Raw genomic sequence first — 15,344 nt, forward strand, 5'->3', positions numbered from 1 at the left:
GAGAGAGAGAGAGAGAGAGAGAGAGAGAGAGAGAGAGAGAGAGAGAGAGAGAGAGAAATTTTATTTTGAAACCTGTGTCCAAAGGAGAGAGAGAGAGAGAGAGCTCTTTATTAGATGAAAGCAGAGAGGTTTGCCGGCATGTTACCGCCTGCATGCTACTCTGCGGGGATGGGGAGAAGGGAGTAAAGGCCCTGAAAGAAGTAGGGCAGAAGAAAGATGGGAAAAGAAGAGATTAAAAGAAAAGTGAACACGAAGCTTTGCGTGGTGACTTAAAAGTCCACGCGATCTGACACGTAAAGTTCTAAATTGTCTCTGCGAGGCCGATCCGTGTAAATAGTCAAATAAAGCAACCAACACTTTTCTCTGGGACGATGGAGAGGGCCAGGGTCCAAGGAGACCTTTCAAAGATATAGATGCGTTGTTGAGGCACTCAAGCTTTTCTGCGAGGTGAGTTCTTTCTTGGATGTATGCCGGGCACTCTAGAAGGACTGCTCGGCTTCTTGGTTAGGTTACAGGGACTATAGTCCTGGCGTGTTTTTAACGTGGTTCACAAGCGTGGTCCAATAGAGCTCTTCAAGCTCCTTAGGAGGTGTGAGCCATGCCTCCCAGCAGGTAGGGCGCTTTGTGGTAGGAATTGGTTGCAGGGAAGATCTTCTCAGGGTGCTTTGTGTGTTTGGGCATGTCCAGAGGGTGTGTTCATTGTTGGGGAATTGGTCGCAGTGTAAGCATTTTGGTGTGGGTATGTCCCCCTTCAAGAATATTTCTTCGCCGTTTGACTGTAATAGCAAAAACGTATAAAATGCCCACATAAATATTCCAAAAATTGAATCATCACCATCAAAGCCAACTCAGGTAGAATGCAGGACGAAGGCCTATCCTACTAACCTCCAACCACTCCTGCCGAGCGCTGCTCGAGTTCCTTCTTCGCAACCGAATTTCCTTATTTCTTCCCCCCATCGTGCTATTAACCGTCCCCTTCTTCTAGACTAGCCTCTTGATATCCACTCTGTAACCCTGGTGGTCCACTGGTAGTCATTTCTTCTCACTAAAGGGCCAGTCCATTTCATTTCCTTTATTTAAGCTATGGTGTCAACGAGTTTATTCCCTTATCCAGGAAGCTCGCCTCTGTGTCTAAGTGTTACTCCTATCATTCTCTGTTCCATGGCCCATTGAGCCGACCTACGTTTGCTCTCCCCTTGTTTAGTAATTTTTACAATTATTTATCAATGTTACCTCCTAATGTCATCACCGGCAGTGTGCATTGGCTGTATATTATTCTTTTTAGTGATAGAGGCATCTTATGTTTGATTATTTGCGAGTGCTTGCCGGGTGAATCGCAGCCCGTAGCTTTTCTGTGCCGGATTTTGGTGTCGTAGTTGGGGTCAGTACCGACCCCAGCCTCGACGTCAGTACTGACCCAGCCACCTGTCCTAAGTAGTTGCATGCTTGTACTCGTTCTAGCGTTTCGTTTGATATGCTGAAGAGGGCGCTTTCGGCATGTTTATTCTTGATTGCGTTGGATTTATTCATGCATATTTTTGGCCCAACAGCCATGTTTTCTGACTGTAATTCCTCAAGCATTATTTGCGGGCTTTCGTGCAGAATTAAGAAGCCTATGTAGTCTGCAAACCTCAAATGATTCAAGTATTCCCCGTTTATCTTTAATACTGTGTTTTCCCAGTCAAGCTTTCGAAATACTTCTCCTCACATACTTTGAATAGTTTGGGGGAAATGGTGTTTCCCTGTCTTACTCTCTTTCGGATCGGGAATTTATAACTTTGCTTGTGGAAGTTTGCCCTGCCCGAGCATTCTTTATATATGTCTGCTAGAACTTTTATGTGGGTCTCCTCTATTACTTGCTATTTTAATGCTTCTAGCACGGCTTCGGTGAGTATGAAATCAAAGGCTTTCTCATATTAAATAAATGTCAAGTAAATGGGTTTAGTGTACTCTGCGGTTTTTTTATAACTTGGTTGACGACATGGGTGTGATCTATGGTTGAGTACCCTTTTCTAAACCCAGCCTGCTCTCTGGGTTGTTGCAAATCCAGGCTGCACCTCTGCGGCTAACTATAACTTTGGTAAACAGCGTGTAAGCCACTGAGAGTAGGCTGATGTGTCTGGAATTTTGGAGGGCCCTAATATCTGCCGTCTTATGAATCAGATTAATGTTGACGTTTTTCCAGGCCATAGGCACTTTTTGAGTTTTTAAGCACTCCGAAAATAGTACAGCCAGCATTTCCAGTACAGTATCTGCTGACTCCTTCAAAAGATCCACGCTTATGCCGTCGTCAACCGCAGCTTTTCATATGTTTATGCCTTGGAGAGCCTTTCCAACTTCCTCTTAGGTTACTAGTGAGGCATCGCAAGTTAAGCTTGTACGCTGAGTAGTTTACTCTTGTCTAACGCCACTGGCATATAGTCTGGTGTACAATCGTTCCCCTACCTTTATTAACTCATCCATGTTGTGCATAAGGTTACCCTGCTCGTAACGAAGTAGGTACAGTCGGTCTATGCGGATGGCTAGCTTCATCTTAGGTGCTTTCAGGTTTACTCCTATATCCAGCATTTTATTTATGACCGCCGTGTTATATGCATGCGTTTCCTGTGTTTTACTTCTCTTGATAAATTTCTACGGCAGTGCTAATTTAATTTGATCCGCCGTACTTGGCAGTTTTATGTTCCTACGCTTCGCAATTAGTTCATTCGTTTTCTGAGTTTTCCAGATTTTTCCCCACATCACGGCCGCTCGATGGAATTGTTTTCATCGAGCGGCCGTGCCCATATGCTGCTGTGCCCACAGCTGCTGCTAATTCTGTGATTGCGTTGTCAGCTTGTCATTTAGCCTGTCGACACTTTCATCGTTTTTGTCGTTTAGAAGCGCCAATATGTCTTGAAGAGTTATTTTAAAGTTCTGCGTACTTTCGCTGAGTGGCTTCATGCTGGGTTTTTTACTTTTCCTGAATTTACTTCTTTCTCTTTTGAGATTAAGCCTTACCTTGAGTCCATCTATCTTATGATCGTTGCTCCGAATCTTGCTTAGCATCTCTCCATCCTGCACAATACCTGAGTTTCCACTTAACATGAAATCAATCTTGTTTTCTGTTACGTAATTAGAACTTTCCAAGCGATTTCATATTATTTCTTTTGTTTACTGATTTGCTCCGTTATATTGCGTCATTTCCCTCCCCAAATCCCACCGGTGTATCTCTTCGACTGTTGCGGCTGTCTATTTCAAATTTTCCGTCTGACCTTTCCCCCATTTCGTTCTTACCTACCTTTGTGTTACGTCTTCCATAACTATCGTGAATTGTGTTGTTCGCTTCTTCATTGCTGTTTCCACGTCCTCGTAGAAACTGTCTGCGGCTTCATCATCGGAGCTAGTTGCTGGTGCATAGGCTTCTACTATAATCGGTGTTGCTTATTTAGCTTGATCACAACGGCTACGATTCTTTCATTAATGCTGAAAAACGCCTCCACGTTTCCTGCTATTATTCTGTGGAATTAAAATCCCATCCTGTGTTCTTTCTTCACCTGGGGTCCACTGTAGCACAGAAAATGCCCGATAGTCAGCTTTATGAAGCCGTCTCCTCTTCTAAGTTGACTTAACCCTATATTATTCCACATAACGGTCCAGAGCTGCTCTAGTAGTAGAGCTAAGCTTGTCTCGTTAGACAAGGTTCGTGTGTTGAACCTTGCGACGTTCAGGTTCCACAGACGGCCAGTCCAGACCATGGAATTCTTAGCACCCACTGCTGTATAATTGGCTTTACCGCCCCCGTGGACAGGTGCTATACCGCTGCTGGGGACTGAGGGCCGAGAGTTGAGTTGGTCAGTCATGGGATGTGGCGACCAACTACTACACCAGGGTGGCCCCATCTCTTCCTGGTGAGGTAGTGCCGTTTGTGTGCCAAAGAGCCTTCCTAGCATGATTCAACCTTGCTGGATGATGGTTACTTGTGGAGCAGGCAGCAGTACATATCTGTATGTGTCGAGCTCAGAGAGACATACGAAGAAGAAAGAGTAAAAAAAGAGAGGAAAAGGAATGTGCGCTCAGCGAACGCTACCTGTATTTTATTTAGGCTATGGGACTGACTACCATTCGTAAAAATGTCCAACGTTTTAGCGATAAGTTTCGGTTGTCTAGAGCGGGTCTTTTCCAACAGGAGAGATGTATAGAGCGTTCAAGGCTGCCCGGTGCTAAGCTTGCAAAATCCCTTTTGTATACATTTATTAGGAAAAGAAGAGGAGTGAAATTTTAATGAATGCGTGTATAAAATGCGCTGGTAATTTTTGACTGCTTACGTGATAATAACAATAATATTTTTCATATTAGTAATAACAACACAACCACTAATACCACAACAACTACTACTAATAACAACAAAAATAAGGAAAATATTAATGATAATAGATCTCTGTCTCTTACCATCCCGTCCTGCACAGCCCGAGTTCAGTTTTCGCCTCCGAACTCGGTATCAGTCCCCAATTTTACATTTAGTAAATATTACAGTGGGAGCGCGTTAGCAAAAATCTTTGCTAATATAAATGAGATGTTGTGTCCACAAAATAGAAGTTTTGGTTTTTGATACGTACGTCGAAATTGCATACCTGATATGCTGAGTGAACGAAATATAATTAAAGATGGAGGCTGAATATTTTAGACCAATCAGGACACAATGCTACTCTTATGATAAACAGTCGCCTGTCTTCACTTGCATAAATACGATAAGGTAACTGAGAGAATTAGGAAAACACACAAAATTCTTACACATTAAAAATGCAACGCAAAGAAACCTACGACAAAAAAAAAATACGGCAAGAGAAGCATGCTCTTGCTTATTTTTATTGTTGTGCTCTTTGCGATGCAGTCTTCTTTTAAAACGATATATATACTGGCCCCGCAGTGTGTCTTACAAAGGCGCAATTCTTACTCTTGTGCGAGGAAATATTTACTAGAAAGCTGTATGTATGAAAACCATAGCGCTGCTTTATGCAGCATTGACTACTCAGATTGTATGAGAAAGGGCCACATGTACTCAACCTAAGCTGCTTCGTAGCTCATAAATTTTCCCCGCTGGTTTGCGAAAGCGCGCGTTCAGCTGGCATCCACAAAAGGCGTTCACTAAAGCTGCGCTCGCAAAGCCCCTCAAAAGGATTTCAATGCCGTAGAAACACGAGCATAAGAAGAAACAAAAAAAGGGAAGACCGGGCGATAGTACACATATCTTGTACATTGGGAACTTTTCTTATATGTGGTGCCCTGAATGCCTTGTGTACTTGTTGTTCTGCCCGCGTATTTTGCATTTATAAACCCGTCTTACTCCAGTCCAACCATGGCCCATATCAAGCTTTTGCAAAGCCCGTACTCTCTGCCCTCGGAACTAACCCCAGTGCCAACACCTCCTGGTGCAACACTTAGCGTGAAGTTACAGCAGCCGATCCGACGTAATCTACACAGATGCGGGCAGTTACCCAGATAAACAAACTATGGTGGCAGTGGTAACATCTAAGAACGCCCTCATCACCACCGCTTCTATTCGGACAACTTCCTCCCTGGACGCTGAAGGATTAGCTATTGCGCTCGCCCTTACCCAAACCACCTCCAAGATTACATTGACGGATTCGCAAGCCGCCTGCCGCCGGCTCTTGTCGGGAAGGGTGACCCCCGCCACATTCCGACTTTTGAATGAACATCCGCCTGCCCATCGGGTGGACATTGTGTGGACTCCCGCCCACTCTGCACTGACGGGCAACAATTTTGCTCATCAACAGGCTCGAGACCTCACTCACCGAGCCGCTGAGACCGGGGATGTTTCCGCAACTCTCCTCACCTACCAAGAAATCACCCAATACTACCGAACAACGAGACAGACCTTCCCCAGTCCTCACACATCTTTGACCAAAAGCCAAGATATCACGCTCAGACAAATTCAAGGAGGTACTTTTCCGCAACTCATCCGTATGCATTTACTCTTCCCTACACAGTACTCTGATAAGTGTAAATTCTGCCACGAACCAGGAGCTCTGGCACACATATTATTCGACTGCACAAAAAACTCGGACCTTCCGCCCCTGAACCCGTCCCCTTCCCCTGAGCAGTGGGAGATACTGCTGTCCAGCTGTCGACCTGGGGACCAGCTCTTGCTTGTGACCAGGGCTACGGCAGCCTGGACAGCACATGGGCTCCTGGACTCAGGAACCACTCTCGCATTATTGCTTAATAAAGTTGTCTCATTCTCTCTCTCTCAGTTCCCATTGACGCGTTCAATATTGTGTGCAACAAGTAGAAGACTATAACTACCTTGGCCAGATGGTCAGTGCTGACCGCCACCAGAAAAAAGAAATCCGTAGCAGAATAGTACTGGTTAGGTTGCACTTGGCAAGCACTCGCAAATTATCAAAAGTAAGCTACCTCTATCCCTAAAAAGAAAGGTATTGAATACATGCATCCTGCCGGTGATGACAAAAGGAGCAGAAGCTTGGCGCCGCACTAAGCAACCAGACAGCAAACTGAGATCCGCCCAACGAGCCATGCAGCTAATAATGATACGGGCACCGCTTAGGGACAGGAAACGAGCAACATGGATTAGGGAGCAAACTCGAGTAGACTATATCATGGTTCAAAATATTAAAAAGAAATGAACTGGGCTGTCCCTTAAGTACGATTAACTGACAACAGGTGGACCACGAGGGCAACACATTGGGCCTCCTCGATTATCAGTCCCGGATCGTCCACAGACTGCCCGAGACGCGATCCGGCTCTCGTTTTTCCCATGTATTCCTATAAGGCTTCCGGTCCGAGGGCAGTCCTTGGACTGCCCTCGGATTGTTCAGGGTTGGTAAATCGAGGAGGGGCCAATGGACACCGATAGACGGGGCAAGACAAAGGAAAAGACCATTAACTCGATTGAGAGAAGAAATAAGAAAGTTCGGAGGAAAAGAATGGACACAGGAAGCGCGAGACAGTAGCTGGTGGAAGTCAATGGGAGAGGCCTTCGTGCTGCAGTGGACGTAAACAGGCTGTCGCTGCTGCAGCAGCATCAGCAGCACCAGATGATGATGATGACGATGTTGATGATATTGTGTGAATCATAAATAAAACACAATACCTGGCCACCAGGGAAGCAGCCACAGAAGAAGCGCGCTCTAGTCCGCAGCCTCCGTTCTCTTAAAGCTTATGATGAAGAAGTGTACCAGAAGCATGGATAGTGATTTAGAAAACAAAAGTTAGTTCAATATCATGGTCGTAGGCTTAGCGTCGACATCGGCAGAAGACAGGTGGACGACCATACGTAAAAAAAACTCTCTTGCTTCTCACTTCCTGACATGATCAGAAATGCTCTGCAACTTGTTAAGTTCACATTGCTAGGAAGGATCTCACGTTATAGCGGCAAGAATTTGCGGCTGTGGTGGGGTGTCCCGTGTTTTTGTGCGATATGGACGCTACACAAATTTCAAATAACTGCACCTTTACATCTTTGCTTCGTTTTTCACACCCGCATTTTTGCTTATGAGCAAAAAAAAAAAGATGTCTTATATAACTCAATTGTGTGATGTATTAGGTTTCACATTTGGTTGAGCTAAAATAACCTCGGCAGCCTTTAAAAAGCGCCTCTTGTGTGGAGTCGTGGCACGAATACTTCTTTGGTTCTAAGATAAGTCTCATGGTCATGTTGTGGTTCATTGTCGTTGTCTTTTCAGCAGTTGAATTCCCCAAAGTAATTAGCATTTGGTGATGGGACACTCTGTTCGGGTTTTATTTTCTACCATAAAAAATGGCAATTACGTTTGGATTAGGGGAGCAGCCAAGGATTGAAGTGCTATAAATGAAGCCGCGGCGCGTCAAGTGAAACGCCAGCCGTAAGAGAACGACTACAAATAAAGTAAGACTGCAAACATTTCTTCTGGTGTTTCGTACGTTTTTCTGCTTAACTATTACCACCCAGCATCATCCTTCTACATCGTTTTAGGAATTGCAAAATTAAACAAAATTAATTATCGGTGGATAGTTATTCCTCCCGCATCGTTCGCTCCACAACCTTCCGTGAAATCCGCTAATTATTACTGAGCGCTTGTCGCATTTAGGGGCATAAGTGGTTTATTATTAATTGTGTTTTCAAACCTTCACGTGTATTTCGTAGAATAAAACACATAGTGGGATCAGATCCTATCGTTAACTTCTCCCGTCTGCTGTAAAAACGCAATCCAACGTAATACCGGCTGTTATATTCCAACGCAGTCCACAATCCTACGCAATCCTCTGGCGATGTGGAGTCTCCAGCTTCACGTACAAATTGTCGGGCCTTTTTTCGGTAACTGGGCTACAGAGTAGCATGAGTTGCGCTGGAGTTTGTCAAAAAAAAAAAAGCACTGCCCGATTAAATACGGTAGTCATTACAGGCAGTCAAATCTTCAAACCGTTTGCACCCGTAAGGCCTACCTTCCGAGTCGGCTAATTGCTTCCACTGGCATGTAGAGGATCAGGTCGTTTAACACACTAACCAACAAAAGTTTTCCGACCTAACTACGCGAAGCGAAGCTAAAGCATGCAGTTTGTGTTTCGTAATAACTGGCCATTAAAAGGAGAGCACAATGGTCATTACGGCAATGCAGGATTGGGGGGGTCATATGTAGTTGCACCATCCGCTTTCCGTGTTCTATTCTGCCTCACATTGGCAGCTGTCGTTCGGCAAACTTCCCGAGAACGCAAAAGCAAAATTGCGCACGGCGTTTGAACAGCCAGAGGTCAAAAATTTCGCTGTAGTGCCAGGGAACGTTGCAATTTACGTGAACTGACGTCCTGAGTTATATCTGCCATTTCCCAAACGAGTGTCTTCGCTCATCAAGCATTCGTAGGCTGTGTTGCGTTATTCACAAAAGGTTGACTTTTTTAATCATTCCTTTGTCGTCAAAACTATTGTGGACTGGAATGACCTTGACGTGCGAGGGCTTGTGGAACCATATACCATTGATTGCTTTGCAAAAAACTTGGAAAGACTTCTGCACTAGCACATGTAACTTTTGTTTTTGTTCCTTGCACTGGCTTGTGTACCTTTTTGTACATATGATTGTCGTTTATGATGTACTTGCCCACTCCTGTAACAGCCCGTAAAGACTAACCATACCTGCGTGAAATCTGCGCGATATTGTAATATGCGCAACGACGTCGGCATGGAGTATCTACGTGGGAGCTTAACATCACCTTGCTGTCATGTTTTGCACGTGGCCTTTATCAGAATGGAGCCACAGGCAGGCTACGCAGCAAAATATTAGGCGACACAAAAGTTCTTATGAAAACTACTGATGTTTTCACCTTACTTAAAGGGAAGGTGAAGCGGTTTAAGAATTAAAAGAAAAGTTGACAAGCTGTAAGTACACATTGAATAGTTCCCGTGTAAGAAATAATTTTGCAATACATGCAATAGAAGCGGCACAATACGCAAATAAAAGTGGCCCGATGCTACGCCTCCATCTCGGCGCGCGATGCCAAAAGACCGAAGAGCGGAGGTGAAAATTGCCGGGATACGTCATACCAGGACTTCCGGCCGGATCGGCCGCCTCTGCCATGCTCTTTTCGCCGTGTTTCCTATAGATTCTCGCCAGAAGGAAGAATGATACTTGTTGTTGTTGTTGTTGTTGATAGCATTCATTTGTACAATTTTCGTGTTCAAAAGGTATACACGAACGCCAAACGAGGCATATTTTACCATGCCGTATTCTTATGCAGGATAATACCACGCCGGGATGTTTTATAACATACGTAAGCGACAGCCGAGGTGGCTGTGCTTGATGACAGAGAATATACTACACTACGGTAGATACTTTGTAAGACGGTCCAATGCGTTTTTCCTTTTTTTTGATGCGACGGACATAAATGTTCACATTAGATGCTAGATTTAGGAAGGATGGTGAATACTGCTGTACTTTGGCCTGGGACGTTTAGTTCAGTTCAAGAAACAAAGTCACATTGGTTCAAGGAAATACCTGTTTCGTTAAAGGCGTCGGTTCTCTTTCCCTGATGAGCTTAGAACAGTGTTCAAAAACCCAATTTTTGGCAGAACTAAAACAAGGTGGAAATCCTTATAGAAGTCCTCTCCTGGCTAATAGGTAAACAGTATTCCTACAAGGTAAAAGAACCAAGACCACCACATTACTTATTTTGCAAGCATACCTGCCTTGAGAAGGTAATATTTGTCTGGAATGAAAAAAAACAGAAAGTAGCGTAAGTGTAGATTACAAAGGGGCGACCAACGCAGTAGGATTTGAAGCGCCTTCTCTGAAAACCGGAGCCGGTGCACGAACGAAGAAGCGAGCGGCGGCGAAAGATGCGGCGAACTCGAAACTAAAGCGTGGCAAACTTTTCGCATGGCGACGCAGTGAAACATCCCCCTCGCGAGGGGCACGATCAAATGCAGAGCATTTCCGGGGGCGCACGACGTTAAGTAGTTTGCGTTACGTTAATGTTGTTGCACTTGTGGCAACTGCTGACGAGAGAGCGCTCGTCAGCAGTAAAATTGGCAGCCTCGGCGCACGTTGAGTCCGAGAGAAGGGAGAGAGTGTCCTTGAAACGTGCCTGGGCGCACTATCGAATGTTGATCGCGCCGATAGCGAAACGTCTGAGCCGGGCATGTCGAGGCGAGCGATGCGGACTACTACGGACGCCTAGAACGGGTGACATCGTGAGTTAAAGAAATGCTCTGCATTTAAAATACCGCTCCGAGCCACCACCGTACCATGATTTGTAAGTGACTGCGGGGCTTAATTCTTTGCCCAAGATTTCGTGTGCCTGTATAATATAACCTGGCAAGCACGTGTTACCGCTGAACCTCATGTGTGCTCCAGCGATAGTCGTTGATATATATAACGATGACTAAAAGAATAGGAGCGAAGAGTAAACATACGGCCTTTGTGCGAATAGCGCGGTAAATGCTTAAATCTAGAAATGCTGAAACAGGCCAACAATATATTATCACAAACGTTTGGTGATTGTTACCTAACGTTACGTAACTACAACGTAACTGCCTTGTCGGACTGTTCTGTTAATTATAACGAGGTGGCCGTAATATTGTAGCAGAATGCGCAACGCACACGCGAAAATCAAGCCCTACTAGAGCCGATAATGCTGTGGAGGCACCAATATGCTACAATTTTTTCAGAATAAATGCAAGTCAAGAAGTAAGACGCCGCTCATCGAAGTGCAGCTAGCGATCGCGGAGGCGCCTTAGAGCCGCTGCCCAAATGGCGCGCGCGCGCGCGTGTGGGTGTGTGTGTATGGGGGTGAGTAAGGGCGGTGGGGTGGGCGGCAACGAACAAAGGAAATTCGGAAGCAGAGTCCGCTTGTTGGTTTATGCGTGTAACGGCAACGTATGTCTCGCATATACGTTTACAGCGCATGAACGCCAGATTGTCGCGCATTGCACGTACGTGCTTTTCGCTGGTACATTGTTTATAAAACCCGGCTTAATCTTGGGCATAAATGGTTTCGTATATAGTAACAAACAGTTCACGCAGTACCTAATATTAACATAAGGAATAGAAACCTTCTATGCTGGTTGCCCAGTTCAGAAATATTCTGACGGAACTCACTAGTCGACGTCACAGTCACTGCTTTGGGGTTCTCGGTCGTGTAAATCAAATTCATGCTCTAAGACACCTGAACCAACAGCAGGGGAAGGTGTACAATAAACTTGCAGTCATGTGCGAACAATAAACTGAAAGCTAAATTGCCGGAAAGGGAAGCGCGGCTTCCGTGCGATCGTTTCCAATGCTTCCGACAACTCGCGCGGCCGAACGGTGTCATCCTTTGACCTCATGACGGGCGCAACCAATCAGAGGCGTCAAAGACGAAGAAGGCGCGTTTTCAAGCGGGACCGTGCGTTTTGCAGGACAAATGCCGGTTGGACTCATGTACGATAAAATTCAATGTGATATTCGGAGCCAGCGCGCAAGAAACGATATATCCGTGCCTCTAACTCATTTTTTTTTTTTTGGAAAGCGCTTCAGCTTCCCTTTAAGGATTGCGCAGAATTCGCACCTGTTGCAACAGCTTTGTGCGGTAACTGCAGCTGTGTAGGGATGAAATGAAAGGAGTTTACTTAATGAATCGTACACAGTTCGCAGCGTTTCGGACAGCTTTGTAGGATGTCTCCGCCTAATTTCTGCTTTTACGTACGGGCCAGACAAGCCCTTTTGCCCGTTACACTCCTGATTGAAGGCAGCAAATAAACCATGGCGATTTTAAGCTGAGTGCTTAAACGCTGCGTGCTCGGCTAAATCTTAAATTAGTTTTTTCGACGTCAATTTGTACGGTTTTGTAAGCGATAAGATGACCCGTGGCGTTTAGGACAATTCGCAAAAAAAAAAAAGAAACAAGTTAACATCATTATTACTATCTGCTTCGGACAACATTCCACGAGTTACGTGGAGTGAAATTTTAATGTCAGAGTTCAGCAATATTTCAACCTTCCGAAAGAGCTTTAGCCATCAAAACTTTCTCATAGTTACGCCACTATGCGGTTGTCCTATAGACCTCGCTACGCTTGCAGCGAACGAAACGAGGGGAAAGTGAGGCATTCCACAAAAGGCTGAGGAACGTTCTACAAAAGCCACCGTAAATTTCGGAATTTTTTGGTTCTCTCTCTTGATTTTTTTATTCCCTCGTAGGGTGCTGAAACGGGCGGCAAGTGTTCTTAATATGCTTTATTCATGGGTCGTATCCACAAATTCAGGTTCTCCAATATTTTAACCACAAGGTAATTTAGACGTCTGTCACGGCACGCTGTCACACCCAAACACAATACCACAAAGCACAACCGCCGCATCTCTCTCGACGTCTAACCCAGAAAACAGCGCCGTTTCACCCCACATCTGCATTCGTTGTGGCGTCATTAAAAACCTTGCGCTCTTAAATGTCAAGAACAGACGCCGTCTCGCGTTTCGGCAAACGACACGAGCATAACTTACGCAAAACCGAGAATTTAGTTGAAGCAAGCATAAGAAAATGATGACAGAGTATTGATTAGAGAAGCGCACAAAATAAAAGTGCTGTTATCATTCTGGCTGACGTTCACCCGCTGAGAGGTGGCCCGCTTCACCACTCAGATAAGAATGCCACCCAGAGCATGCCGTCCATCTTATCCACACCGTACGATCCTTAAATGAGCGTGAGCGTATCTCCAACACATCGTGTTGCTGCTTTCAGGCGTTACTACACATTAAGCGTCTTACGTCGGCAGAACGCCGGATGAATGACGACTGTGTGTTATGAGGTTACAATCCTGGCTTGGTGGCATTGTCGGTAGGGGTGACGGCACTTGCGCTGGGAGCAGTCGCCCGTGTACACAGTGAACACAGCTGTTGTGCTCGTGTCAGCACCAGGCGGCGCTCACGCCGAAGCCACACAGACAACTTGCGACGCCAACAACAACAGACAAAAGCGTACATACAACCTCAGAGCTGCGTAAAGACGCTCTTGCGACAACTTCTCAGGCGTGAGAACGAGAAAGCGTATAACGGCAACGTTATTATCAGACAAAGTGCGAAGAGAAGTGAGCAACGTCTGCGCGCATGCGCCGCGCGCGATATACAAGACTGTTGCTGCTAACCTCAGTGGTTTATGGTATAGAAACCGCGGTCACACTAGCCGGCGAAATTCGCTCAAACAGAAACACACACAGGAACGCAGCTGTGCGCCCAAGCACATTCTTGCCGCTATGAAGACCTTTTTCTGTCTGATGGAAGATTCGTAGTACGGCACGCGGTATTCGGCATTAACGGGCGATGGAGCGAAAATATTTTTAAAGGTCAATTTGTCGTAGGAATTTTCGTAATGGTGGAAAGAAAGTAAAATTCTAGCTCAGAGCTTACAATCTTGTGTGTTTCCAACTGCGCTAAGGCCCATCTGTATGTTCATGCTTACACGCGCTGGCGGTTTAAGTAAAGACCGGTAACCTAGAATAGCACATTAGAAAGAACACTGCTGCGGTTAAAAAGTATGGGGAAACATCGTTGACAAAATATCCGCTGTTCAAAACGGAAATGTTTTGAACAAAAACTAGGAAAGAGATCTAAAGTGTTCACGGCCAACTTTCGGCGTGCTATTGTACACCAGACATTGTCGTAGGTAAAAGTGAAAGCAAATCTTTGTTGACAAAGTGTGGTATTCTCGTGTTTGTCCGTTTTGAAAACGCCCGTTTTGCCTCCATCTTGTTGTGACGTACTTCCAGTTGTAGGCGCGCTTAGGGTTGACTTCTGCGCAACTATTTTTGTAAACGCATTTTAGGCGACTAAACCTATTTCAAAATAACGTTTATGCGTTTGTTGTTCTGCCAGCGAACCACCAACAAGGCGATGAAAAATCGTCTGCTCCCAATCGTCTGTTCCTAGCAGCCCCGGCTTATAGTTTCGCCGTACTTGCATGGCGTCACAACACATCGGGGTGTTCGCTTTTAGCCAATCAGGGCTTGCTTAAAACGGAAACGTTTGAAATGGACACAAAACGGACAAAACACGAGAATGCCGCCCCTGTGGAATGCGGGAGGAGCAAAATTTCTAGCTCAGACATGCACTTCGTTGATGGTATTAAAATACTGGAATGCCCAGACATCGCTCACAGTTCTATTTTGAAGAAACGTTTTTAAAGACGATAGTATTTCTTGGGCTACTTAAGCACGAATATTTTAGTCTGTATGTATGCCTGTGTGTCTGTCTGTTCCTCGCCTCATCTCCCAGGTCGAACGGTAAAATAATTCTTGAAGCAGACGTTAATAGAGGTAGTGGTAAGTCCGGGGGCGACGTTCATACTTGTCAACATTGTTCCGCAAAAAGAAAACATCAGGCATATTTGAAGTAATGCATCAATACATAAGTGGTATTCCCAGTGGTCCTGAGATTATAAATGCAAGGCTGCTCGAATTGCGGTAAAATATTTAAAATAAATACGCATCGAAAATAATCTTTTGACACGAAAATACAAAAAAGGAGCACCAGACGGTGTCCTAAGACGTCCAAAAGTAAAGAAAGGTTCCAGTACACGGCGGAGAAGCTGTGGAACGCGAGGATTTGAATATTTTGAACAAATCTCTACCGTGTTTATTGTTGGAGGAGCGATATGGAGGAAAAGCATAATAAAGGTGGACGGGAAAGAAAAGGGACACATTCCCTGCCAAGGAGGGGGGGGGGGGCGAGAGAAGGCTATCTTCTTTCAACCACATTTGCACCGAAGTGAGGAGAGATACGCGGCGAATTTTTTTACAACACATTAACTCCCGTGTTCGTGACTGACAGCAATCGCGTTATCCGTCACAAAAACAGATAAGTACGCAACGTTTTTTTTTATACATC

At 45.2% G+C, this 15,344-nt stretch overlaps 1 protein-coding gene across 2 annotated transcripts in view; it reads right to left on the minus strand.

Moving 5' to 3' along the window:
• The window catches only part of Rdga (retinal degeneration A), a 520,967-nt gene that overhangs the window by 413,721 nt on the left and 91,902 nt on the right, over positions 1 to 15,344 (minus strand). The window lies entirely within an intron of this gene.

This window comes from Haemaphysalis longicornis, unplaced genomic scaffold (assembly GCF_048455015.1).
Source record: "Haemaphysalis longicornis isolate Haplotype H1 unplaced genomic scaffold, Haemaphysalis longicornis Haplotype H1 scaffold_6, whole genome shotgun sequence".
Classification (NCBI taxonomy): Eukaryota; Metazoa; Arthropoda; class Arachnida; order Ixodida; family Ixodidae; genus Haemaphysalis; species Haemaphysalis longicornis.